Source organism: Manis pentadactyla, chromosome 5 (assembly GCF_030020395.1).
Source record: "Manis pentadactyla isolate mManPen7 chromosome 5, mManPen7.hap1, whole genome shotgun sequence".
In the NCBI taxonomy this organism is placed as follows: domain Eukaryota; kingdom Metazoa; phylum Chordata; class Mammalia; order Pholidota; family Manidae; genus Manis; species Manis pentadactyla.
Window position 1 is genome coordinate 96,310,400 of NC_080023.1, and position 24,911 is coordinate 96,335,310.

General features: G+C 34.7%; 1 protein-coding gene and 1 long non-coding RNA gene across 20 annotated transcripts in view; both read right to left on the reverse strand.

Moving 5' to 3' along the window:
- The window catches only part of CAMK2D (calcium/calmodulin dependent protein kinase II delta), a 315,792-nt gene that overhangs the window by 275,944 nt on the left and 14,937 nt on the right, over positions 1-24,911 (reverse strand). The gene's annotated exons all lie outside the window — the stretch shown is intronic.
- LOC130683829 (uncharacterized) lies at positions 11,162-15,377 on the reverse strand. Its single transcript, XR_008997829.1, has 2 exons — positions 12,471-15,377; positions 11,162-12,438 (listed from the first exon to the last, which is right to left on the reverse strand). It is a non-coding gene; the product is annotated as an uncharacterized LOC130683829 (long non-coding RNA).

Sequence of the window (24,911 nt, forward strand, 5' to 3'; positions counted from 1 at the left end):
TTTTTTATAGATATAGACAAGATTACTCTAAAATTTATATGGAAATACAAAGGAACTAGACTAGCTGAAAGAATTTTCAAAAAGAAGAATGTAATGGGGGAAGATTTTGATAAAGATGCAAAAGCAATTCGAAGGAAGCACAGCCTCTTCAACAAATGGTACTTGAGCAATGAAATATACATGTCATAAAATGAATCTTAACCTAAACATCACACCTTTTTAAAAAATTAATTCAAAATGGAAAACTTTTTTTAAAAAATTAAAAGAAAACTTTCAAGATCTAAGACTAGAAAAAGAATTTTAAGACTCAAGACAAAAAACACAATCCATAAAAGAAAAAATTGAAAACTGGACCGCATCATACTTAAAATCTTTTGCTCTGTAAAAGACCCTGTTAAGAGGGTAAGAAAACAAGCTATAGAGGTGGGAGAATATATTTGTAAATCACATATCCAATAGACTAGTAACTCTAATATATAAAGAACTCTCAAAGCTTAAGAGTAAAAACCAAAAAATCCAATTAGAAAAAAGGGCAAAAGAAATAAATAGACATTTCACCGAAGAAATACAGATGTTAAACACATGAAAACATATTCAACATTATTAGCCATTAATGAAGTGCAAATTAAAACCAAAATGAAATATCACTACACATTTTCAGAATGGCTAATATAAAAGGTGGCAACAAATGTTCTTAAAATGCAGAGAAACTAGATCACTCACTTGTGGCTGGTGGGAATTTTAAATGGCTCAGCCACTCTGGAAAACATCTGGCAGTTTCTTATAAACATTAGTACATATTTATGGTAGACATGGCAATATCTACCATATACCTAGCATTTGCACTCCTGGGCACTTACCCCAGAGAAGTGAAAATTTATGCTCATATACAAACGTACATATTTTGTTCATAGCAGCTCTTTTCTTATCAGCCAAAAGTTGTAATAATAGGAATGTCCTTCAACAAGTGAGTGCTTAAACAAACTGTGATTGATCCATACCAAAGAATAAAAATGAATGAAATATTGATATGTAATAATTGGATGAATCTTAAAGAAATTAACTGAGTTTTTAAAAAGACCATTGTACTATATGATTCCACTTACAGATAGCCTTCAAATGACAAAATTACAGAGACTGAAAAAAAGATTATCAGTTACCAAGGGTTAGGCATGGGATGTGGGAATTAGGCAAGGGCATTGGGGGATTAGGAACATTATAAAAGGACAATAGGAAAGACCTTTGCTATTCAATGTTAATGTGGTGGCAAATATAAGAACCTACATAGGTGATAAAATTGCCTAGAATTCAACACACACATGAGTAAACATAAAATTGCTAAAGTAAGATCGGTAGATCGTACCAGTGTTAATTTCCTGGTTGCAATATTATTTTAAAGTTTTTTGGTATTGCCATTGGAAGAAACTGGATAAAAGGTACATGGAATCTCTCAATATTACTTCTTAGTACTGCATGTGAATCTATAATTATGCCCAAATAAAGTATATATTTTTAATATACATTTATATAACTCAATGTTCAGAGGGAAATTTGTATGTTTAAATATTAGGAAAAGAAGTATTAAAATCAACAATCTAGGTTTCTGCTTTAAGAAGCTAGAAAAATATGAGGACAGTAATCCCAAAATAAGCAGGAAGAAGAGCAAAAGTCAATGAAACAGAAAAAGCAAAAACTAAGAAAAATTAATGAAACTAAAAATTTGTTCTTTGATTAGATTAATAAAATTGATAAACCTGATTGCTAGACTAAGAAAAAAGAGAACACAAAGTACTAACATCAGGTATTAAAAGTGACATCATTATATAAAGATACTTAAACTTTATTCCAACAAGTCCTATAATATAAATAAAATGGATACATTCCTTAAAAGAAAAATCACAAAAGTGACACAAAAAGCAGAAAATATGAATAGCCCCTCATCTATTAGGAAATTTAATTCATAATGAAAACCTTCATATGTGGATGGCTTCAGGGCCCAGATGTTTTTACTGGTGAATTATATTAATATTGACAGAAAAAAATATAATATCAATTCATGTGGAGGAGGAGGGAGGGAGTGGGAGGATGAGCAAAAGTGAGTGAGGAGGAGAAAACTACAGCAAACTAGGAATAGAAAAACTTCCTCAGTCTGAGAAAGGGTATTAAAAAAAACTAGCTCACATCGTTTTCAATGGTGAAAAGCTGAATGCTTTTCCTTTTGCATCAGAAGCAAGACAAGGATGCACACTCCCTCCATTTCTGTCACTTTTATTTAACATGGAACTGGAGGTCCTAGCTAGTGTAATACAATAAGAAAAAGAAATAGAGCATAAAGTTGGGAAAGGAAGAAGTAAAAGGACTTTTATTCATAGGTAAGTTGGTACATACATAAGAAATTACTATGATACCTATCAAAAAATGCTAGAAGAAGTGAGTTTGGCAAGTTTGAAAGAAGATAAGGCAGCATACAAAACTCAAATTAATTTCTATTTTATATACTAAAAGTGAATGATTAGAAAATTAAATTCAAAACACAGTATCATTTAAATAAAAATAAAATGCTTTGGAATATAGTGAATGAAAATGAGTAAAATTGCTATAATGAAAACTACAAAACATTGCTGATTTAAAGAGGACCTTAAAAATAAGACCTGTCAATTGCAACAACATGGACAGACCTAGAGGGTATTATGCTAAGTGAAGTAAGTTACAGAAAGACAAATACTGTAGGATTTCACTTTTATGTGCAATCTCAAAATTATCAAAAAATGAACAAACAGGAACAAATTGATAGGACAATCTGGTGGCCAGAGGGGAGGGGTTTGGAGAAATAAGCAAAATAGGGGAAGAGAACTAAAAGATACAAACTTTAGTTGTAAATTAATAAGACATGAAGATACAATGTGCAGCGTAGGGAATACAGTTTATAATACTGTAATAATAATAATACTGTAAGAACTTTGTACAGTGACAGATTTATCACAGTGATCACTTTATAACATACATAAATGTTGAATGATTACATTGTACACCTAAAACTAACACATCATATGTCAATTACATTTCATTAAAAGGAAGAAAAGAGACCTTAAAAAAACTGTTATATGTCATGTTTATGGATTGGAAAACACAATATTGTTAAGAAGGAAATTTTCCCATATTGCTATATAAATTCATTGCTGGCCAAATAAAATCCCAGCACATATTGTCATAGATATTTACAAATTCTGAAATTTACAATGAAATACAAAAGATCTAGACAATGAAAAGGAAGAACAAACTTAAGAGGATTATGTGACTTCAAGGCTTACTGTATACTTACAGTAATAAGACAATATGGAGTCAGCATAAGGCTAGATAAACAAAATATATGTCAGAACCCAAAAATTGTTCCATACATACTGTGACAGATTAATTTTAAACAAAGATGACTGTGGGTAAAACTGCAATATTTCCAGAATCTCTTGCCTGGCTTTAGTGCATCTCCATATCAATAGTGTTTCCAAGGGGTGGAGAGAAGTAGTCCATCTCCACATCAGTAGGTGATTACAGGGCCAGCAAGGGACCAGAGTGATTGGGTGGAGTTTTTTGCTCTGCTGCAGGAGCCAGGTTGAGAGAGATATAGGACGACTGCTTGTAAGCAATAAATGGGTTTCTTAAACTATATTTCTCCCTTTGAATGATTTCAGTTTCAAAGGTATTTTGCCCCTGGATTTTCCCCCCTGGAGTTATAATGACAAATTCAATAAAGAAAAAGTGGTAGGATAACTGGCTATGCATATGGTATAAAATACACCTTGAACTTTACACCATAATCAAAAATTACATCTAAAATAGATAGATCTAAACTTAAAAGTTAAAACTATAAACTTCCTAGAGGAAAGCATGAGTTCTTTCTGTTCTTGATGTAAGCAGATTTCTTAGGACACATATCAATGGAACAGAATAGACAGCCCAGACTCATAAGTACAGCCAACTAATTTCTGACAAATACAATGGAAAAAAGACAGTTCTCAAAATAAGGGAGATGGAATAACTGGCCATCCAAATACAAAAATAGAATGCAGACACAGACTTTACATCCTTCACAAAATCAACTCAATAACTGACCATAAACCTAAATATAAAATGGAAACTATAAAACTCCTAGACAACACCATGGGAGAAAATCTAGGTGACCTCGGTATGGTCATGACCTTTTAGCTACAATAGCAAAGGCATAATCCATGAAAGCAGTAATTGATAAGCTAGATGTCATTAAAATTAAGAACTTCTGCTCTATGAAAGACACTGCTAATTAGAAGATAAGCCACAAACTGGGAGAAAATATTTACAAAAGCTAATAAAAGGCTACTATTCAAAACACACCAAAAACTGTTAAAACTCAGTTTTATACTCAATTTATACTCAGTAAAATACTGAATTCAATTAAAAAACAATTCAATTAGAAAGCTGAACAGACATCTCACCAAAGAAAATATACAGACGACAAATAAGCAAATGAAAAAATTCCCCAAATCATATCTCACTAGGGAATTGCAAATTAAAACAACAAGGAAATACTACTACACAACTATTAGAATGGCCTAAGTCCAAAACAGTGACAACACAAATTGCTGGCAAGGATGTGGAGCAAGAGGAACTCTAATTTATTGGTGGTGGGAATACAAAATGGCACTGCCACTTTGGAAGACAGTTTGGTGGTTTCTCACAAAACTAAGCATACTCTTATCACATAATCCAGCAATTACATTCCTTGGTACTTACCCAAATAAGCTGAAAACTCATATCCAAACAAAAACCTGCACACAGATATTTCTAAGCAGCTTTAATCCCATCTGCCAAAACTGAGAAGCAACCAAGATGTCTTTCAGTAGGTGAATGAATGAATGGAATGAAACTGGGGTTCATCCCTTGAAATATCATTCAGCACAAAAAAGAAATGAGCTATCAAGCCATGAAAAGATGTGGAGGAAACTTAAAAGCATACTGCTAGGTAGAAGAAGCCAACCTAAAAAGGCTACACACTATAGGATTCTAACTATATGACACTGTGAACGAAAACAAAACTATGGAGACAGTAAAATGATTAGAAGTTTCCAGAGTTTGGGGGGAGGGAGGATGAATAAGCAGAGCACAAAGGATTTCTAGGGCAATGGAACTACTCTGTACGATACCATGGAAATGGACATATGTCATTATTCATTTGTCCAAACCCACAGAATGTACAACACCAACACTGAACCCTAAAATAAATCACGGACTTTAGTTATGATGTGCTCATGTGAGTCCATCAATTATAACATATGTACCACTCTGGTGGGGTATGTTGATAGTTGCTGAGGATGTGCATGTAAGGACAAAATATATATGGGAAATATCTGAACTTTGGCTGTGAACCTAAAACTACTCTAAAAAATAAGGTTAACAGATAAAAAGAACATTCACCTTGTGAAGCCAAAGATTTTTAAACCAAAAAAAAAAATGTCTTTTTTTCAATAGCACCATATACTATACACCCAGAAATCAGGTTATTTTCTCACAGTTTATATTGATAAAATGAATTCTAATACTTCAAAGAAAATTTTACTCAGTCCTCTGACTTTTGTTATCTCAGATATTAATAATACCACATTCTCAGACACTCCACTTCTTTGGTTTTAACTAAAAGCAAGCAAGTAAATTTTTAATGATAAAAAGGTATTACCTGTTAAAAACTGCAGATTTTCAAAACTCGCTATTTCAAAGTAATTTTAGTAATATGTACAACATATATAGACCACAGCCATACACAGACACACACACACACACACACACACAAATACACAGTGTCCTTTTCCTTTTATTTCCCAGTGGAGGAGTGAAGGAGCTTCAGTTATCAATATATTCAATCAGTTAAGGTAAAAATGTTGGATTATTATCTTGACAAGAATTTTTTATTCTCAAGGAAAGGTATGATAATGTGAAAAGACAACTACTGCTTATTTATAAAATTTAATAATTTTAATGCCAGCACCTAGCATGTGAAGCATGCTAAATTGCTCTTCATTTAGATCACCTTCCTCCAAAAATACCTAGTTAGACATATTTGATGAGACTGAAAACATCTGTTTTTGAATATGTAAATCATAGTGAATCTAATTTTATTATTTGATCTTTTTATTTTTATCAATTTTTCTTAACTTAAAAACAATTATAAAAATTGAAGTTAAACTATGCTTAGATAGCCAAAACCCAAATAAGAAACAAAGAACCTCCTAATAAGGTAAATGAGCTCAAGTGGAATGTTGAGTATTATAGTGGGCATGTTTGTTAGGAGATCTTAGGAAAACATTTCTTTGAAAGACATGTTTTATCATCTGGAATTATATCTTATGTTTTTCGAAATAAGGACGCAATAAAGCCTCTGGGAATCACGAATATCATGAACACTTCTGTCACTGGCTAACTGATCTACACGTAGGAAAGATCACCCTGTTGCCTGACTGAAACTTGCCTCGGGAAACAAAAAAAAGACTGTGTGTCTGTCTCTGCAATGTTGCAAGTGAAACTCTTTAGCCACTAAAGAAAATCCCAATCCAAACAGGATCTCTGGGCTTCTAGGTATCTTCCCAACTTAGAACCATATGACATTGATATATCAACTCAGAATTTAGCAATAAATAGTCCGAGTCCCCTGGCAAACTGCCAAAGGGAGACTATTTAATCCACATATTACTTCAATTTGCAAAGATACACACACACACACACACACACACACACACACACACACACACACACACTCATATCCTAGATAGTTAAAAAAAAAAAGGACACCTAAGTCTGAGTTCAATGGTAAAGCATAACGTTAAGCAAAGTATTTGTAATAAAATTCTATTTTTCATAAATATTTAAAATAAATCATCTCCTTACCAATTACTTGTTCACTTAAATATGAGATTAAAAGCATTAAACTACATTCCCATGCATTCCTTCCTCTTTGCCAGCTTTCTATTTCCATCTGTCTTGTATTGATAGCTGATATGTAGACTAATAGTCTCTTATGTTTACAGAGGGGTAGCAATTTATATTAGCTAGCTACACATACAAAACAACATCATGAAAGATGATGTGATAGATACCTCACATAATAAATACAATAAAACCCAGCTATCAAATGCTATAGATCCAGAAATTAACCTCTACCACTGGATTCAGAAAAAAATTGTAGAATTTCATTATCCTGAATTAGCAATAGTTTCAAGTCCATTAAAAGGAAGAAAATCCTTTAAGTAAAATGGACATTAGTTATGTATATAAGTAAGGTATTATTTACTTGATTACGAGGTAGGATCGAAACCAAATTAGTATTTGAAAAGAGAAGCACTTTTACAAAAAGTCTGAACACTAAGATCTACAATAGCATTCTAAAGCAAAATCATAAAAGATTAAACAGGTTGAACACCTGCACCTAGAACTCGTCCTGGATCTAGATAAAGATAAATAAATAAATAAAAGTTTATTGAGAACTTACTTTATGCCAGGCAATGTGCTTGGTACTTGATGTGTATTTCCTGTTCTAATCATCACAATAACCCTTTGAGGTGCATATTATGTTACTCCTCCAATATTATGTATTGAAAGATGAATATTCTGAATCACTATTTATTACCACTGGAAAATTCAAATCCCTGAAACTGTTATTTTCATTAGTTCTATTGTACCTCTAAGGCAAACATTGTTTTCCCTAGACTTAGAAAATGTAGCCATACTCACTTTAAGAGGTTTCCTGACAGATTTCACATAAGATGGTTCATTCTACATGCAATATTTCATGATAATACTTGTTAGCACAGACAAGTTTATTACTTGAATTAAATCATAAGAAATCATACTTTCATTAGTATAAAAATATTTTAGTAGCCAAAAGACTACATATTTTTTGGAAAGCAATGTTTCTTCAGAACCATATACAAATGATGAAGTTTGACCACTCCTCATAATACAGTGAAGTATTCACTGCTCACCCACTACACTAGATAGCCTCACCAAACATCAAATGTGTATTTTCTGAGAATTGTTGTTTTAATACACTTAGACAAGGGAGAACAAATTTCCTACATTTGCTAGAGTTCAGTGATCATACAGTGTGGGCTATGAAATGAATGGAGAAATAATACCATGTGCATAGGTTAGAAGAGTCTGTATGCATAGGTCCATTCTCACAAAATTATAAATTCATTCCATTCAAACAAAAATTTTCGGTTATTTTTATAAGAAATTGATAAGTTATTTCTAAAAGTTCTATGAAAATGAAAGAACCTAGGATAAATAAAACTAGGTTGAAAAATAACGAAATTAAACAACATGGACTACCTGATTAAGCTATATAGTGAACAAAATACTTTGGCACTGACCTAGAGATAGACGAATGCATCAGCACAGTGCCCAGACTGGCCTGCACATACATGCTGAATTCACTTGACAAAAGCACCAAAGCAATTCATTGCATAAAAGAAAGTCTTTTCAACAGAGGTGCTGGAACAATGAAATAAACATGAAAAAAATCAACCTTTCCCTTTTCCCCATGTCATATACAATAATAACTTCTAAATGGATCAAAGATAGTTATCTAAAATTAAAGTAAAATATTCTAAAAGAAAGCACAAGAGAAAGTATTTGTGACTGACACAAAGATTTCTTAGGATACAGAAAGCAGTAACTATGAAAGATGAAACTGATAAATTAAACTTCCATCAAAATCATTTCCATTCATCAAAAGACACTGCTAAGGAAATGAACAGGCAAACTACAATTTGGGAGAAAATATTCACAATATATAATCTGACAAAGATATGTGTATTGGGCTTATACCAAGAAACCTCAGAAATATGCAATACAATTAATAATAATCCACAAAATTTTTAAAGGTGAAAGTCTTAAGCACTTCACCAAAAGACAGACAAACATACAAATGGCCAATAAACACATTTTAAAAGCCCCAAATCATTTCCTATTAGGGAAATGTAAATGAAAACCACATTGAGATACCACTTCATACCCACTAGAATGGCTAAAGTAGAAACACCGACAATACCAAATGTTAGCATGGATGTCCAGGAACTGAAATTTCCATACACTTCTGGTGGGAGAGTAAAATGGTACAAAAACCCCAGGGAACTGTTTGGCAGCTTCTTAACAAGGCAAATATAATCTTACTTCATGATCCAGCACTTCTACTCCTTCCTAAGTATTTACCTAATAGAAATGAAAACATGTTCTTGTACACAAATGCTCACAGCAGTTTCATTCATAAATGGCAAAAAACTGAAAGAATCTAAATGTTCCTAAACAGGTAAATAGACTGATATATTATGATATATTGATATAATGAAATACTAGTGCTTGACAGTGAGAAAAAACAAGCAATAAGTAACAACATAGATGAATGTCTAAAATGTTACGATGGGAAAAAGAAACAAAAGAGTATACATTGTTTTTTTCTAACATGAAGTCCAAGAGGTAAAACAAACAGATTGTGATAGAAGCCAGAGTACTTGTTTCTGGGGTGAAAAAGCATTGGGAGAACACCTGATTTGGAAGGGACATAGGAACTTTCTGCAGTGAAACAAATTTTGTTTGGGGAGTTGGTTACATGGGTGGATACCAGTGACAAAATCTATCAAATTACATACTTAAGATACATGCATTTCATGATATGTAAATTATTTTTCAATGAAAGAGATGATAGTTTTTTTCTAAAAAGTGTTTTAGCTGAGGTATCAGAAAGAACAAGATTCAAATTCTGATTGCATCATGTCTTTTGTGTGTGACCTTGGGAAAGTTCCTTAATTTCTCAGTCCCTTTGTTTCCTATTTTCAAAATGGAGATAATAAATGCACTTTACATCATCGGTTAATTGTAAAGAGTAAATGAGATAATGAATTAGAAAACATTACAGCACATGATATAAGAGTCAGCTCAAAAACCTTCACTATTATTATTCATTCATTATTAATCAAAGCTTTCCAAAGAATATGCCTGATACAATAATTGGTAAGTATCGACACAATTCTCCACCTAAAACTAATTTCTTGCTGCAGTAGGTGACAACAAAAAGCCTCTTATGATACTGAATTACGATAAAAATAAAAAATGGCGATTATTATTAAACTGCTTTCCAACAAGCAATGGAAAAACACAGGATTGAATTTGCAGCCATAACAACTGTAAATTATGGGAGAAAAAACCCCTCAAACCCACAACTAAGTCATCAACATCCTTTCCCTACACTATTTCATTAGCCTCTAGTCTCACAGCTTCTCCTCTTGCACCTTTCCTCAATCTTTCATCCTAGAGAAGCCAGAGAGATTGTTTTACAAACATTATTTACATCATGTCATGCCCCTGCTTCAATTAGTTCAGTGGCTAAGCATGCGTCTAAGATAAAATCCACATTTCTTACCATGGCCCACAAGAGCCTCCAGGACATAACTTTTCCTCTCCTGTCCAGCTCCAGTCAGTCCCCTCACCCCTCACCAACAGCATTTGAACCACACTGGCCCTTCCTGCTGTTCCAGCATGCGAAATCCAATCCTGTCCTATCTCCTAGCATTTGCAGTTTCCATTTCTTATGCCTCAAGTGCTCTTCTTGCCCAGCTTTCCTCTTCCCCTAAGCCTCAGTTCAAATATCTTATCTTCAGAGAAACCTTTTCTGGCCACTGTGTCTAATGACAGCCTTACAAGATCAGTTTCTATTACATCACTTGCTAACACTTATTAACTCCTGCACCTACCTTATGTGTCTGTTTGCTGTCCATCTCCCAACACTAGACTGCAAGCTTCATGAAGACAGAAAAACTTTTGTTCACTTAGCATCCTCAGTTAGTGCTCAATACAGAGTCATTATATTAAGGAACCCACAAGGGTGACTATAATTTTTTCTTAACTTCTCAACCAGTATTAATAGAAAATTCATTTCATCAATGTACTCACTGTCAACTTTTTTTTTTTCTAAGCTCTTCATTTTATCATTCTGTTCACTTCTCATTCTCACGACTTTTGTTTGGTAATAGCTTCTTCTAAATGGCATCATGAAATAAAAAGATGAGGGCAATAATACAAAGTCCTCTAAGATGGAAGAATCTCAGGTAAATGGCAGAAAGTCCTTTCTATTTCTTACAAAGATATTTTACCAAGGTACTCATAAATAATATTAGCCATATATTCTGCATTTCATTTGCTTTAAAGACCTCTTCAACTAAACTACAAACACATATTGTAGAAGAGCATTTACCTTAGATTTTTCAAGGACTCAACTACAAAGGGACCACAACATTAAGAGGGCCAGGCCTACAGCTGAGCTCCCTTTTCCATTACATGATGTTTCCTTACTCCAATTCATGGTATTCTGGACTTTATTGTAATTCATTTAGCTGGCTATAGACAGGGTTTAAATCGTTGCTATTTAAATCACTTTTCTCATTACAACTTTCTTCTTGCTCCCTAGTTGAACTCACTGGCTTGGCCCACCTTCTGCAGAGTGAATGCATGACTGAACTTTTTCTACTCTTGTTTATTCTTATATCACTTATACACACAGTGTGCAAGAAACCACGTTTATATCTTCTTTTTCCAACTTACATGACAAGACTTACCACTGAACTACTAGTCTTATGATCAGAAACAGAAAGTCACTTATTCAGCAGTTATTGTAATGCCAAGTATTTCAAATCACTGACAAAAAATGCAGCACACCTAACTCTTAGATGTTATTTAAGTCACCAATTTCAATACTTTCACCAAACTGATTCTTTTCAAAAAATGGTAGCAAAATGCCAAATCGACTGCCTAGCATTTTAACCTTTTTCCCTGTAAATCTGCTCCCTCTCTAAAGGAACATAGAAAAGCAAAGACCACAAAGTTAAAACTGAGATAATGGGCATAAAATAAAACTGAGGGTTAGGAGTCCTAGATTCAAAGAATAAGAAGTCCATGATCACAAGTCACTCACTTAATTTCTCTGTGCATTAATATTCCCAGGCCTTAAATGGGGCTCACCAAACCTTCCCTAATTATTTCCCAGGCTTTATAAAGATATAAAATTATAATTATAAAAGTGATTTCAAAAAGCTTTAAAGTACTATCAAAATGACTTGCTATTATTGATGAGTTTCTAAGGGGTCAAAAATTAACAGCATAATAGATTAAGCCATTTTCATAAGTAGCATATAACATTATCATCATTAATCAGGTAATTCCTTGCCTCTCATCTCCTAATGGTGAAAAAAAGGCCACTTCAAATTATTGAGAGTAATCAATGAAAGGGTTATTGCTCTCTTTATACCACCCACTCTCACAAATTCCATTACCCTTTGTTATATCTATAGCTCTATAGAGAAGCACTATGATTACAGGGCCATAGAACACCAGCACTGTGCTCTAGTCTTAAATCTGACACTCTCTGGATAATGTCGGGTGGGGCACTTCACTTCCTTGGTCCCAAATACCTCATCTTTATTATTAGGCAACTGGACTCCAGCAGTGCTGCACAGACTTTAGGGCATCAGCACTCCCTTTCAGCATCAAAACACTGACTGTCATGTGGACAGTAGCGGTGTTTCTAGTGCTACTGGTCAAGCTTTTATGAATTCAGTAGAACTTTTAAATGAATTTGCCTTTAATCAAAATGGCATTAATTCACAATGATATTGTTACATGGTAATTGCCATAATGTCACATATGTTAAGTAGGGTTCATGAATACAAAGAACTCTAGGAGTAATTAAATGACAAGGGTCCTGGGTGTATGATCTGGGAACATCTGCTGCAGGAGCTTTATGAACTTCCCCTCCCTGCTCCATGCCCAGTTACTGCATATCATTCTAGACAATGGGGAACATAAGCTAAAGATATAATATCAATATTCACTTTAGAATTTTTATTCTTATATTCACCAGGTAGGTTAATGGTTCAAAGCAAATGCTAGGTTTTCTAGAGCTTTCATGTAATACATCACTTTTAAAAGACTTGACATTTTTTCTTTCTATAGCAATCTTTCTTTGGTTGTCTTTGAAGTGTGACTTTTCATACAATATTCAAACAAAAGAAGCTAAATTTGAGTTTTCATTAGCTACACTGACTGACTTAAACAGTTCATGCCTATTTGTTTTGAATTTCTTGAGTATCTTGTCTATGTAATGCATTATATCAAAAAATACATGTTAGGAAGCCATTCTCTACAATAAGTGCTGTACAATGCAAATGAAAAAGACATACAAGTAGTTATTCCATGATTTCAAAATATTTCAAATGATCATAGAGTAAAGATTAAATATATAATGAATATAAAGTAAAAAAGAGTCCACATGGGACAAATTTATCAAGAAGCTGGCCACTGAAGAATCTGAGGGTTAAGCTTTGGAGGCACTGGAGGTAGATGGGTGGAAAGGAGTGAGAAAGGAGTTTCAGGTACTGAGAGTTCATGTGCAAACAGGCAGAGACTGAAATGCTATGATGAAGCAACATACTAATACTGCCAGTGGTGTCCAGCAAACCAGAATCAAGGTACATAGCATTTCGTGGGGCATCTGGACAAACTCAAAAATACTCTGGGACTCTCCCATGTACCTATAATACTTGCCTTGTATTTGTGGAAGGAGTCTCAGTCATCAACGTCTTTTCTCCATTGGCATTTGTCTTTAGATAGCTTTAAAATGACAGCATGAACACCACAAATGAAAAATCAAAGAGTAACTAAATGCTGGTCTGATTTAAAAAACTGTTCTCAGCAAGTACAGATCTTTTTTAATTGCTAAACTGAACATCTGTTCTATTTCTACTTTCCCTTCAGTCTCTTTTGTTTTAAATGTTAAAAATCCCTAAGTAAAGAGAAGTCAAATGAACAAGTGTAAGCATAAATTCAAAAAAAATACCAATAATGTTGAAATTATCAAAAGTTAATCTGTCACTCTATTGGAAGCATGGCTATCATTCCAAAAGAAGAGCTATGGAAAAAAAGAGTTGTTACACATGTTTTTACATAAAATTTGTAAAAGGCCATTTCATTTCTTAAATGCAGAAATATAGGCTCTGCTCAAGCATGTGGCTTTTAAAGTATGAAATTATATAAATGACATTTTGTTCATGAGTAAACCGTGATGCACACATCTAATTATAATGGGACTCTTTATAAGGTAATTACTTGACATCTGCCTTTTAAAATACGTACACAAAGTTACTTTGTCCATGACTCAACCACTGGTTAAGTCAAAGGGCAAGCCAAATATGTACAAATGAGAACAAGTTTCCATTCTGCTTCTAAACAGAACTGACAAGAAAAATGTTTTTAATAAGGAAAAAAATTACTTCAATTTTTAAATATCAGAAAGATTCTCACCTGCCTTTCATAATAAAATGAAATAACAGGGATTTCATTGGAAATTCTCATATTTAACACCCTTTTTAAAAAATAATAATAAGGGTAATCTGATGTGCTTTAAGCTTTCAGCTGAGAGTATAAAATAAAATCTTTGCACACAAAATCTCTAAGAAACACAGAAGATCAAGAGTAATATAAAAGCCTTATTTAGGTGTTTGTTAAAAAAGATCACTTTGGTTGTTGAAACTTCCCATTTTTTCCCTGTTAGTTCTTTCTAAAACACAATATTACAGACCTGGAGAATCCTGAGTTGATTCTCACTTACTCTAACTCAGAGTTGATACCTTAAAGAAAAGGTCACAGAGCCACTTACTGAATCATGACTAACAAATTACAGAATAATGTTCTACTATATTTTAATACAGCAAAATAGTTTATGCTGTTCTTTTACATTTCTATAGTAATCTCTTGGATTTAGCCTTTTCAAAAATAATTTTTTTCAAATGAATGGCTTATATACAAATTACTTAATGATAATGTGAATCGAACAATTCAAATTGTTCAGTATCCCTCTAGTTCTTCTTAACTAATTATATCACATTACCATACACTTAAGAGGTAAAAACGCAAATGAGTTTAGAATGGGCCCACCCCATCAGAATGTCAAATGTGCATATTAGGAACTCCATTTTTCTCTTACTACGCATTATAATATTTACTGCAACACTGCTTTTCATATGGAATGTTCAAGGTAAGCAGTCTATCAAATGACAAAAGTAGGAGAAAAATGGCCTCACACATTCCTGTGTACAATAAAGAAACCAAAATTATAAAATATATATACAATATATATTCCTACCTCCCTTCCCTCCTTTATTTGCCCCATTAGAACATTCAACTAAATAATCATATATAGCTTTTTAGATAGAATTCTTAAAAACCCCTACTAATCACAACTGCCAAAAAATGAAAGAAATCTAAGTATCTACCAACAGATGAATGGATAAACAAAATGCATATATGTGAAGCAAATTCTGACACATGCTACAACATGGATGAACTCTGAGGACATCATGCTAAGTAAACTATGCCAGTCACAAAGGACAAGTAATGCAGGAGTCCACTTATATGAGGCACCCAGCGTAGTCAAATTCATAGAGACAGAAAGTATAATGGTTGTTTATAGGCGGGGGTGGGAAAAGAGAGAATGGGGAGCTATTGTTTAGTGAGTGTAGAGTTTCAGTTAGGGAAGATGAAAAAATTCTAGAAATGGATACTGTTGATGGCTACACAACAGTGGGAATATACTTAAAGCCACTGAACTGTATACTTAAAAATGGTTAAAATGGTCGATTTTAGCAAAATGTGCCTTGCAGTTTCCTTCAGTTATTTCCGACAACTCCAAATTAGGCTTTCAAATAATAAAACATTAAGCAAATTGCCTCAGGTCATCTTGCTGATGTTCGAGGCAATGTTTCCAACTCAGTGTAAAAGAACTGATTAACCACAGCTTTTATATATTGCACACCCACAAGAATGAGTAAAGAATCAAAGCTTTTCTTTGAAAATCACTTTATGAGGAGGAAATATTAAGTCAGATAAAAAATAACTTAAAAACTCCTATTTATGAAATCACTATACTTTGTTTACTGATATTCCCTAAATTAGTTCTGAATATTATACAAGACAGTCTGTACATGTTCCCTTCCAACCCACCTTCCACAAAAAAATGGTTTCATGTGGCTTTTTAAATATACCCATATAAAAACTCACAAGGGAGAAAGAATATGTGGGAAAGTGAGCCAGTCTCTGGAGAAAATATTTCCAGCTGACTTACCAATATGATTTTTAAAATTAAAATACTATAATGTACAATGAGTGAACCAAGAAATATTTCTAATATGTGGTCATCTTATTCAGATTCTGGCAAAACGTAAGTGGTACTTTTCATAATTCCTCTATCTCCTTGTTTGGAATCCTTTCTATGCATGTGTGTGTGTGTGTGCATGCACGTATATGTGTATTCACAAAAGACTCCATAATGTATAATTCTACTATACTTTCATTCAAGCCATATGTGTATATGGCTTGAATGAAAGTATAATGCTAAAAAACATAATGAAGTAATATTAGTAGATATTTGCTATTTCAAATATGAAGACAAACTTTTCCAATATGGATTTCTCCATGCTGCCAATAATTTCTTGAGGAAAATCAACTCTGAGAGGCTTAAATGGATATTAATCCAACCTAATCTTTAATTACAGCATTGTATAAAAGATGTAATGTGGGAAACAATACTTATTAATTCCCTTGGAAATACACATTACATTTTAAATATATATGCCAATCCATCCGAGATGTCCTGCACTAGTGCAAAGTAGGGTTTATAATGTTGTAACAATATATACTAACTGTGGGTTAAAACATCCCTCAAAAAAAAGTAACTTTCTTGGTTCTTTTCCATTTCTAAACTGTTCATAGCGCTTAGAAGTACGGTACATGGAGAAAGTCCTCAGGTGGATTAATCTTGCATTGTTAAACAGACCAAGGAAATACAATGCTACAATAAAGAACTGAAATTAACCACTCAAATTTCCTGGGAAAGAAAAGACAGGTCATTGCATTCTTAGGCCTTCAATGTAAATTTACTCTTCAACTAAAAAGATGAAAATGGAAATTTCTCACAGATTATCAAGTTGTTCTGGGGTGTTTATGAAAGACAACTCTGCCTACTTCTCCTCCTCAGTCCCCACTACCTCCACTGCATTAATTGCTTCTCAAAACAGCTCCCCAACCCAAAGCAAGAAGTTTAGCATATTTTATGTCAGAGTCAATAGACTATGGTTGCCCATCACAGGCTAGGAAGTAATATACAGAAAGAGGCACGTCTCTGACAAAGGGAGACAGGAATGGGTGGATCTAGTATAAGAATATTATCATCCTTTCCATTCAATTAATAGAAAAATACTCATCTGCATCAATATTCTAACAAAAATCCATGGAACAAATAATGATCCTCATACCAAATTTTTGGAAGTAACGGTTGACAAGAGTAAGGAGATGATACAAAAATAGGTTGGGCTAATGATTCCTTGACATGAAACAGATGTTCCTTTTAACTTGGGACTTATTTAAAATAATGGTTAAATAGGTTAAATAAAGACTTCTACTTGGTGTGATGTCTCTATTCCTTTACGCAAAGGGAAAACAGCCATAATACACTTTCTTACATTGAAACCCTACTTTCATTTCTTTTTCACACATCAAAATAAATTACTAAATGCTTACCTACTCGTTACATGCACATGTGTTATAATACAAATTAATCAGGTTAGTAATCAGTAATTCCAATATACACTATAGAATATTGTGTATGTCATGAACTATTTTGTATTTCTTCAACATGTATGTTTATATGTAGTATTTCTAGGTATATACTCTATAAAAACATTCTGTATTCCACTTGTAGGTATATACTCTATAAAAACATAGATCTACACAAAAAACTTGGACACAAATGTTCACAGTAGCATTTTTATAATAGCCAAATGTGCAAATAACTCAAATGCCCATCAGCTGATGAATGGACATACAATGGAACATTACTCAACAAGAAAATGTGCTTCGACATGGATGAACCTTGAAAATATGCTAAATGAAAGCAGCCAGTCATAGGAGACTACATAATACATGATTCTACTTATGTGAAATGTCCAGAAAAAAGCCAATCTACAGAGATAAAGTAGATTCGTGGTTGCCTGGAGCTGTGAGGAGAGAGGGTAGAAATGGGAAATAACTGCTAGTAGGTGAGAGGTTTCTCACGGGGGAAGATGAGTCTTAACATTTAACATGTCAAACCTGAACTCTTGATATCCCACCCCAATCTAATTCTATTCCACTATTTCCCATCTCAGTTAATAGCACCTCCATTAGATAGGTGATTTAGCCATAAATCTAGTAGCCACGTGCCTCTTCACTTTCCTTCATACCTCACAGCCTTTCAATCAGCAAGTCCTGTATTTTCTTCTTCCAAAATATATCCTTCTCACTATTCCTACAGCCACTTTCACATCTCCCACAGACAGCAAGAGTCCCCTAACTAGTCTTCTTCACTCACGTCCTTACAATTTATCCTCAACATGGCTCCCAGAGATTTTTTAAAACAAAATCTGATCACATAACATCCCTGCTTCACCTCCTCAAAATGGCTTACTATAACTTTTAAAATAAGATCCCAATTCCTTAACTTTAGCTAAAAGGCTCTACCCAACTTATCCTTGCCAGCCTCCCAAGATCATTGTGCACTTCTTTCTGCTTTGCTAATTTATACTCCAGCTAAGACGACTTTCTACGGCTGTGTAAGCCCATTGTCACCTTGGTCCTTCAGCCTGGCATTTTTTTCCCTCATGGTCTCTCATGGTCTGTTTCTTCTCATCATTAACATTTCAGCTAAAACGTGACATCCTCAGAGGCCTAATTAGCCCCACCTGAGGTCATTAACTTATAGCCCTGTCTTACTTCCAAGCACTTCTTAACACTTAACTATCCAAGTGCTCTTTCAGCCTCTCCCATACCAACTTTGTTCACCCTATTTCCCCAGAATCAAGAACTGTGTCTGCACATGGTAGCTGCTCAATAAATATTTGTTAAATAAATGAATGAATGAATGAATGATAAAATGAGGGTAATATAAGACATGAGATCCCTTGGGAACTCAAGAAACTAAATCCAGAGCTACAAAATTTTCAGCATAAAATCGAATCCAGATTTCCACTTCTTAGATAAAAGCTAATGAAGGTATAAAGATGTCTTCTTTTCTAGAACTTGTAAGTCTGAACTCAAGATATAATTGGTTTGTGGGAAACTGGGTGATAAAGGGAGGGAAAGCAGGAATAATTAAATATTAAACATCAATACAAGCATTCTTTGTTTTACTGTACTTCACTTTATTGCACTTTGCAGACATTGCATACCTTTTATAGACTGAAGGTTTGAGGCAAGTCTACTGGTGCCATTTTCCAATAGCATTAATTACTTTGTGTCTCTATATCACATTTTGTAATTCTTTCAAGATTTCAAACTTTTTCATTATTATTAATATTTGTTATGGTGATTTGTGACCTTTGATGTTACTATTATAATTGTTTTGGCAGTCCAAAAACTGTACCCAGATAAGACAGTAAACCTAATAAATGTGTGTTCTGATCACTCCACTGACCCGCAGTTCCTACCCTCTCTCCCTCTCCTTAGGCTTCCCTATTCCCTAAGATCCAACAATGTTAATTTAGGCCAGTTAATAACCCTTTTGTGGTCTCTACCCAAGAGGAAGGGTCACAGTAACCCTTCTCTCATTTTAAATGAAAAGTAGAAATGATGAACCTTAGTAAGGAAGGCATGTTGAAAGTCAAGTTGTGACTGCAAAGGAAAAATTCTTGAAGGAAATTAAAAGTGCTCCTCCAGTGAACCCATGGGTGATAATAAAGCAAAACAGCCTTATTGCTGATATGGAGAAAGTCTTAGTCATCTGGATAGAACAAACCAGCCACAGCATTCTCTTAAGCCAAAGCCTAGTGCAGAGCACCCTCTCTTCAATTCTGTGAAGGCCAACAGAGGTGAGGAGACTGCAGAAGGAAATTTAGAGGCTAGCAGAGGTTGGTTCATGAGGTTTAAGGAAGGAAGCTGTGTCCGTAACAGAAAACTACAAGGTGAAGCAGCATGTGCTGACGCAGAAGCTGCACCAAGTTATCCAGAAGATGTAGCTAAGATAATGAATGAAGGTGGGCTACACTAAACAACAGATTTTCAATGTAGGTGAAACAGCTTTATATTGGAAGAAGATGCCATTTAGGACTTCCATAGCCAGAGAGAAGTCAATGCCTGGCTTCAAAGCTTCAAAGGGCAGGCCTCTAGTTAGGGGCTAATGCAGCTGTTGACTACAACTCGAAGCCAATGCTCATTTACTAATCTGAAAATCCTGGGGACCTTATAAATTACTAAATCTAATCTGCTGTGTTCTGTAAATGGAACAACAAAGCTTGGATGACAGCACATCTGTTTACAACATGGTTTACTGAATATTTTAAGCCCACTGCTGAGAACTACTGCTCCTTCCAAAATAGCAATCCAAAAAAGACTCCTTTCAAAATATTAATCCTCACTGACAATGTACCTGGTCACCTAAGGAATCTGATGGAAATGTTTGCGATGAATGCTGTTTTCATGCCTGCTAACACAACATCCATTCTGCAGCCTATGGATCAAGGAGTCATTTCCTTTCCAGTCTTTCAAGTCTTACTATTTAAGAATGAATTTTTGTAAGGCTACAGCTGCCATAGATTGTGATTCCTCTGATGCATCTGGGCAAAGTATATTGAAAAACTTCCAGAAAGGATTCACTATTCTAGATGCCACTAAGAACATTCATGATTCCTGGAAAGAGGTCAAAATACCAACATTACTAGGAATTTGGAAGAAGTTGATTCCAACACTCATGGATGACTTTGAGGGGTTCAAGACTTCAGTGGAGGAAGTAACTGCAGATGTGGTGGAAACAGCAAGAGAACCAGAATTAGAAATGGACCCAGAAGATGTGACTGAATTGCTGCACTCTCATGATAAAACCTGAACAGATGAGAAGCTCCTTCTTATGGATGAGCAAAAAGGTGTTTTCTTGAGATGGAAACCATGCCTGGTGGAGATAATGTGAAGATAGAAATAACAAGGAATTTAGAATATTGCATAAATTTAGTTGTTAAGACAGCAGCTGGGTTCAAGAAGAAAGACTCCAACTTTGAAAGAATTTCTATTAAGGATAAAATGCAAACAACATCCCATGCTACAGAGAAATTGTTCATGAAAGGAAGAATCCATTGGTACAGCAAACTTTATTGTTGTCCTGTTTTTTGTAATTGCCACAGCCACTCCAACCTTCAGCCACCAACACCCTGATCAGCTAGCAGCCATCAATATCAAGGCAATACCCTTCAATATAAAAAGGTTATGACTAGCTGAAAGCTCAAATAATGGTTAACATTTTTTAGCAATGAAGTACACGTTAATTAAGAAATGTAGTTTTGACATGATGCTATTGCACACTTATTAGACTACAGTGTAAAGATAACTTTTATAAGCGCTGGGAAACCAAAAAATTCACTTGACTGGCTCTATTGCAATATTCACTTTATTGCTGTGGTCAGGAACAAAACCCACAATTATTTCCAAGGTATCCATAGGAATAGCAAAGACAGAAAGAATGGGGAAATGAATCAGGGAGTGGGAAATCACTTTATGTGAAAAGAAAAGAATTAAACACATTTGGATCACATCTACCTCAATAACAGTCTGTAGCTTCATTGCTTTTCTCAGGAAGCTAAGTAAGCCCCTACAGTCAATTTGGGAAAACAAATTGAAAAATGACACAGACTTTCAAGAAAATTATTAAGAATACCACTGCTTTTAGGAAACCTTATCAAATCAAAAGTCCTTATCATCATTGTCAGTGAACCAGAAATATGTAGATAGAAAGTAAGCAAGATGCATGAAATAAAAGTATCACAATGACAAACCTTATTAAACTTTGACAATAAAGCATACAGGATGAACTAGTTTCTGTCTTTACAATATCTATTTCACATTCTTGATGCTTTCCTACTGATGAAATTATGTACAACTCTGATGCATTAAAAGCTGCCTGCAGAGTCTTTTGTTTATGCAGAGAGATTGAATGAAATTGAATAGAAATGAGAGAAATAGCCAATTTAGACTATGAACTGAAGATTCCCCAGGCTTTCTTTTCAGGTAGAAAAAGAAATCTGCCAAACATTCAAAATGGTATCATTCTGGCTGTCACTCCTGAAGAGTAAAAATTTCTTCCCAATTTTCTACTAACTGCCTCTCTACCTCATCTTTCCTGCTAGATGTACCCCTAAAAGAACAACAGAATTACAACAGCAAGGGTTTTTGCTATTCCTAGGGTTGGGTTTTAAATGTTTACAAGCTTTATCAATTTAGGAAAATCAATGCAAAATGAACCTCCCTCCTTAAATCTTTAAAAAGTGTTGGAATCCCTGTCTCACTTTGCCAAGCCCTAGGTTCCCAGAGACCTCCCGGCACTCAGGGCTAGAGTCAAGGTCTTGTTTGCTGAACCTGCTAACAAGCCACTGAGCTGTGCTTTTGGTGGACTCCATTCCGCAGCATCCAGAGACCATAACAATCTGCTCTCTCCAAGCTCTCAATCCTACTTCTATTTCTTATTCTCAGCTGAACTGTAACTGCTTCTGTATTCCAAAACGTTTCAACTATGTGCTCTCTTCTCACTCTCCTGCTTCCCCAAGGAAGAAAAATGTCCTTTTTCCCAAACTTCTATCGAGTTCCCACTCACACCCAATAGTCTCTGAGACTCTGCCTAATAAATTTTACCCTCTTCCCTTGCATTATCTTTCCATCCCTGATTCTTCTTCGTCTTCCTCCAAATAAGCTTCAGTTTTATCTATCACCGGTGTATTCCCTTAACCTGGTTAATCACTGAAATTACTCCTGAATGTGCCTGTCTCTTTCTTTTCCTATTTTATTAAACAAGCAAGGTTTTACATGTTAGCTCCATTTGTTCTTTCATGTCAAGAAACAGTTTTTTTCTTCATCCATTTGGCAAATACTTATTAAGTACCTAATGTATTTCATGCCAGAAACTCCTTTAACAGGACGTGAAGATGATTAACACACTGGCTCAATCCTCATGATCTCTTCCAGAACGTTACTGAAATACTACTATGTGGGAAACCATGGCCTTTTCTGTCTTTATTTCTGCTTCTCTGAAACATTAAACATGACTAGTCATCCTCTCCTTTGCAAAAATTCTCTCCCTCTTCAAAGCACTGCATTATCCTAGTCCCCCCTTCCCCCTCCTCTTCTGACCTATCCTTCTGTTTCTCTTCAACTAGCCTGACTTCCTCCTTTCAGCTATGAAAACACAGGTATCCCCCACACTATATCCTAGCCTCTCTTCTTTCCTTTCTATATTCTCTTTGGTGATCTTTTCCACAAATAACAGCTTTTACCATCATCTCTGTGCAGAAAAATCACAAGTAATGGCAGCTAAATTGATTATGGCATTTTAGAGGTAAGAAAACACAGGCTTGTAAAAGCTAGAAAGTTTGCCCAAGGTCACAAGTACTAGGAAATAGCAGAGCCAGGTCTTTGAAGCCTGGCAATCCCATTTCAGAGTTGACACTCAACCTACCCAGTACCTTGCCCTGCTTTCTGAGGCCTTTTCTCAAGCCACACCCAACTTTGAATGGTCTCTTAGATATTTCAACATGAATATGCTGTTTGTACCTCAAATATATGTCAGTTCATCATTTCCTTCATCCAAATCAGTTATTGATTCTGACTTCTCAATTTGTTACATGAAAATTATAATTTCCCCCATGATTCAGCCTGGAAACCTCTGTTATCCCTGAGTCCTCACTCTTCATCCTTTATTATCTTAAGGTTTCAGAATCTCAGTATCACATACTCTCTACCAATCCACCATGCCCTAGAAGCCCTCTGTAATGTATCTCCACCATATTTAAGACAATATTCTCAACTTGGCAATCAAAGACTTTACATGTTTTTAGGTTTTTATTCCTGTTCCCACAGATTCTCTATCTTTTGCCAAAATAGGCTTTTTTGGTTCTTCCTTGAACACTATGTGACTTCCTGTATCAGTATCTTTTTTTTCATTTTTTCCCTGTTTCTTTGTTCTTTTTCCTTTCTTCCATCCTAGCTTCTACTTCCTCAGTGTTACTTTTTTTGCTTCCACAACTAAATGTCATTAGTAGGTACACTGGATTGTCATAGTCTGTTCTTCTGTTACTCATCTTTATCTTCTCTATTATTATGTGTCTCCTGTTCTCCAAACCAGGCTATAATGTTTTTGTGGGAACTGACTATATTTTATTATTATTATGCCTCATACAGCCTGCTTTTGAAGGAATACAAATGGTTCTCTTCTAATATCTTTTACAGAAAATGCTAACCTTGCTTTTCCTCAATAGCATATAGATATAGGTCACCACATTCCTCACTGGTAAATGTTAAGTTCCCAATGGTACATAATCACCCAGATAAAAGTGTTCATTCTCAAGGGGATAAAGCAGGATACAAAGTGTTTTAAAGACAGAATATTTTTATAGGAATAGGGGTGTTGATCATAGACCTAGCCAAATTCCAATCCAGGGAATTCACTCCTTGCTCCTTAAGTCCCTCTGCTATTTCAGCTGGGTAATACTGCCTCCTCTATTCCCTGGTCTGGAAGGGAATATGATGTGCTTTATGAAACAGCTGCAACATGCCACTTGAGGAAGGCAGGCCTTATAGCTCTGGGCACCAGAATCCTTGAATGTCCCTTACCTACAGCCCAGAAGTACTATGGAACTTCATTAGGGAATGTCTAAAGATTCTTGAATCAAGATGCTAACTAAGCATTAGTGTTGAGCTACAAGAATTTTTCAGAAGACTTATTTCACCCTTTTTTTTTTTTCTTCAAAGCTTGTTACAGAAAGTCTGCG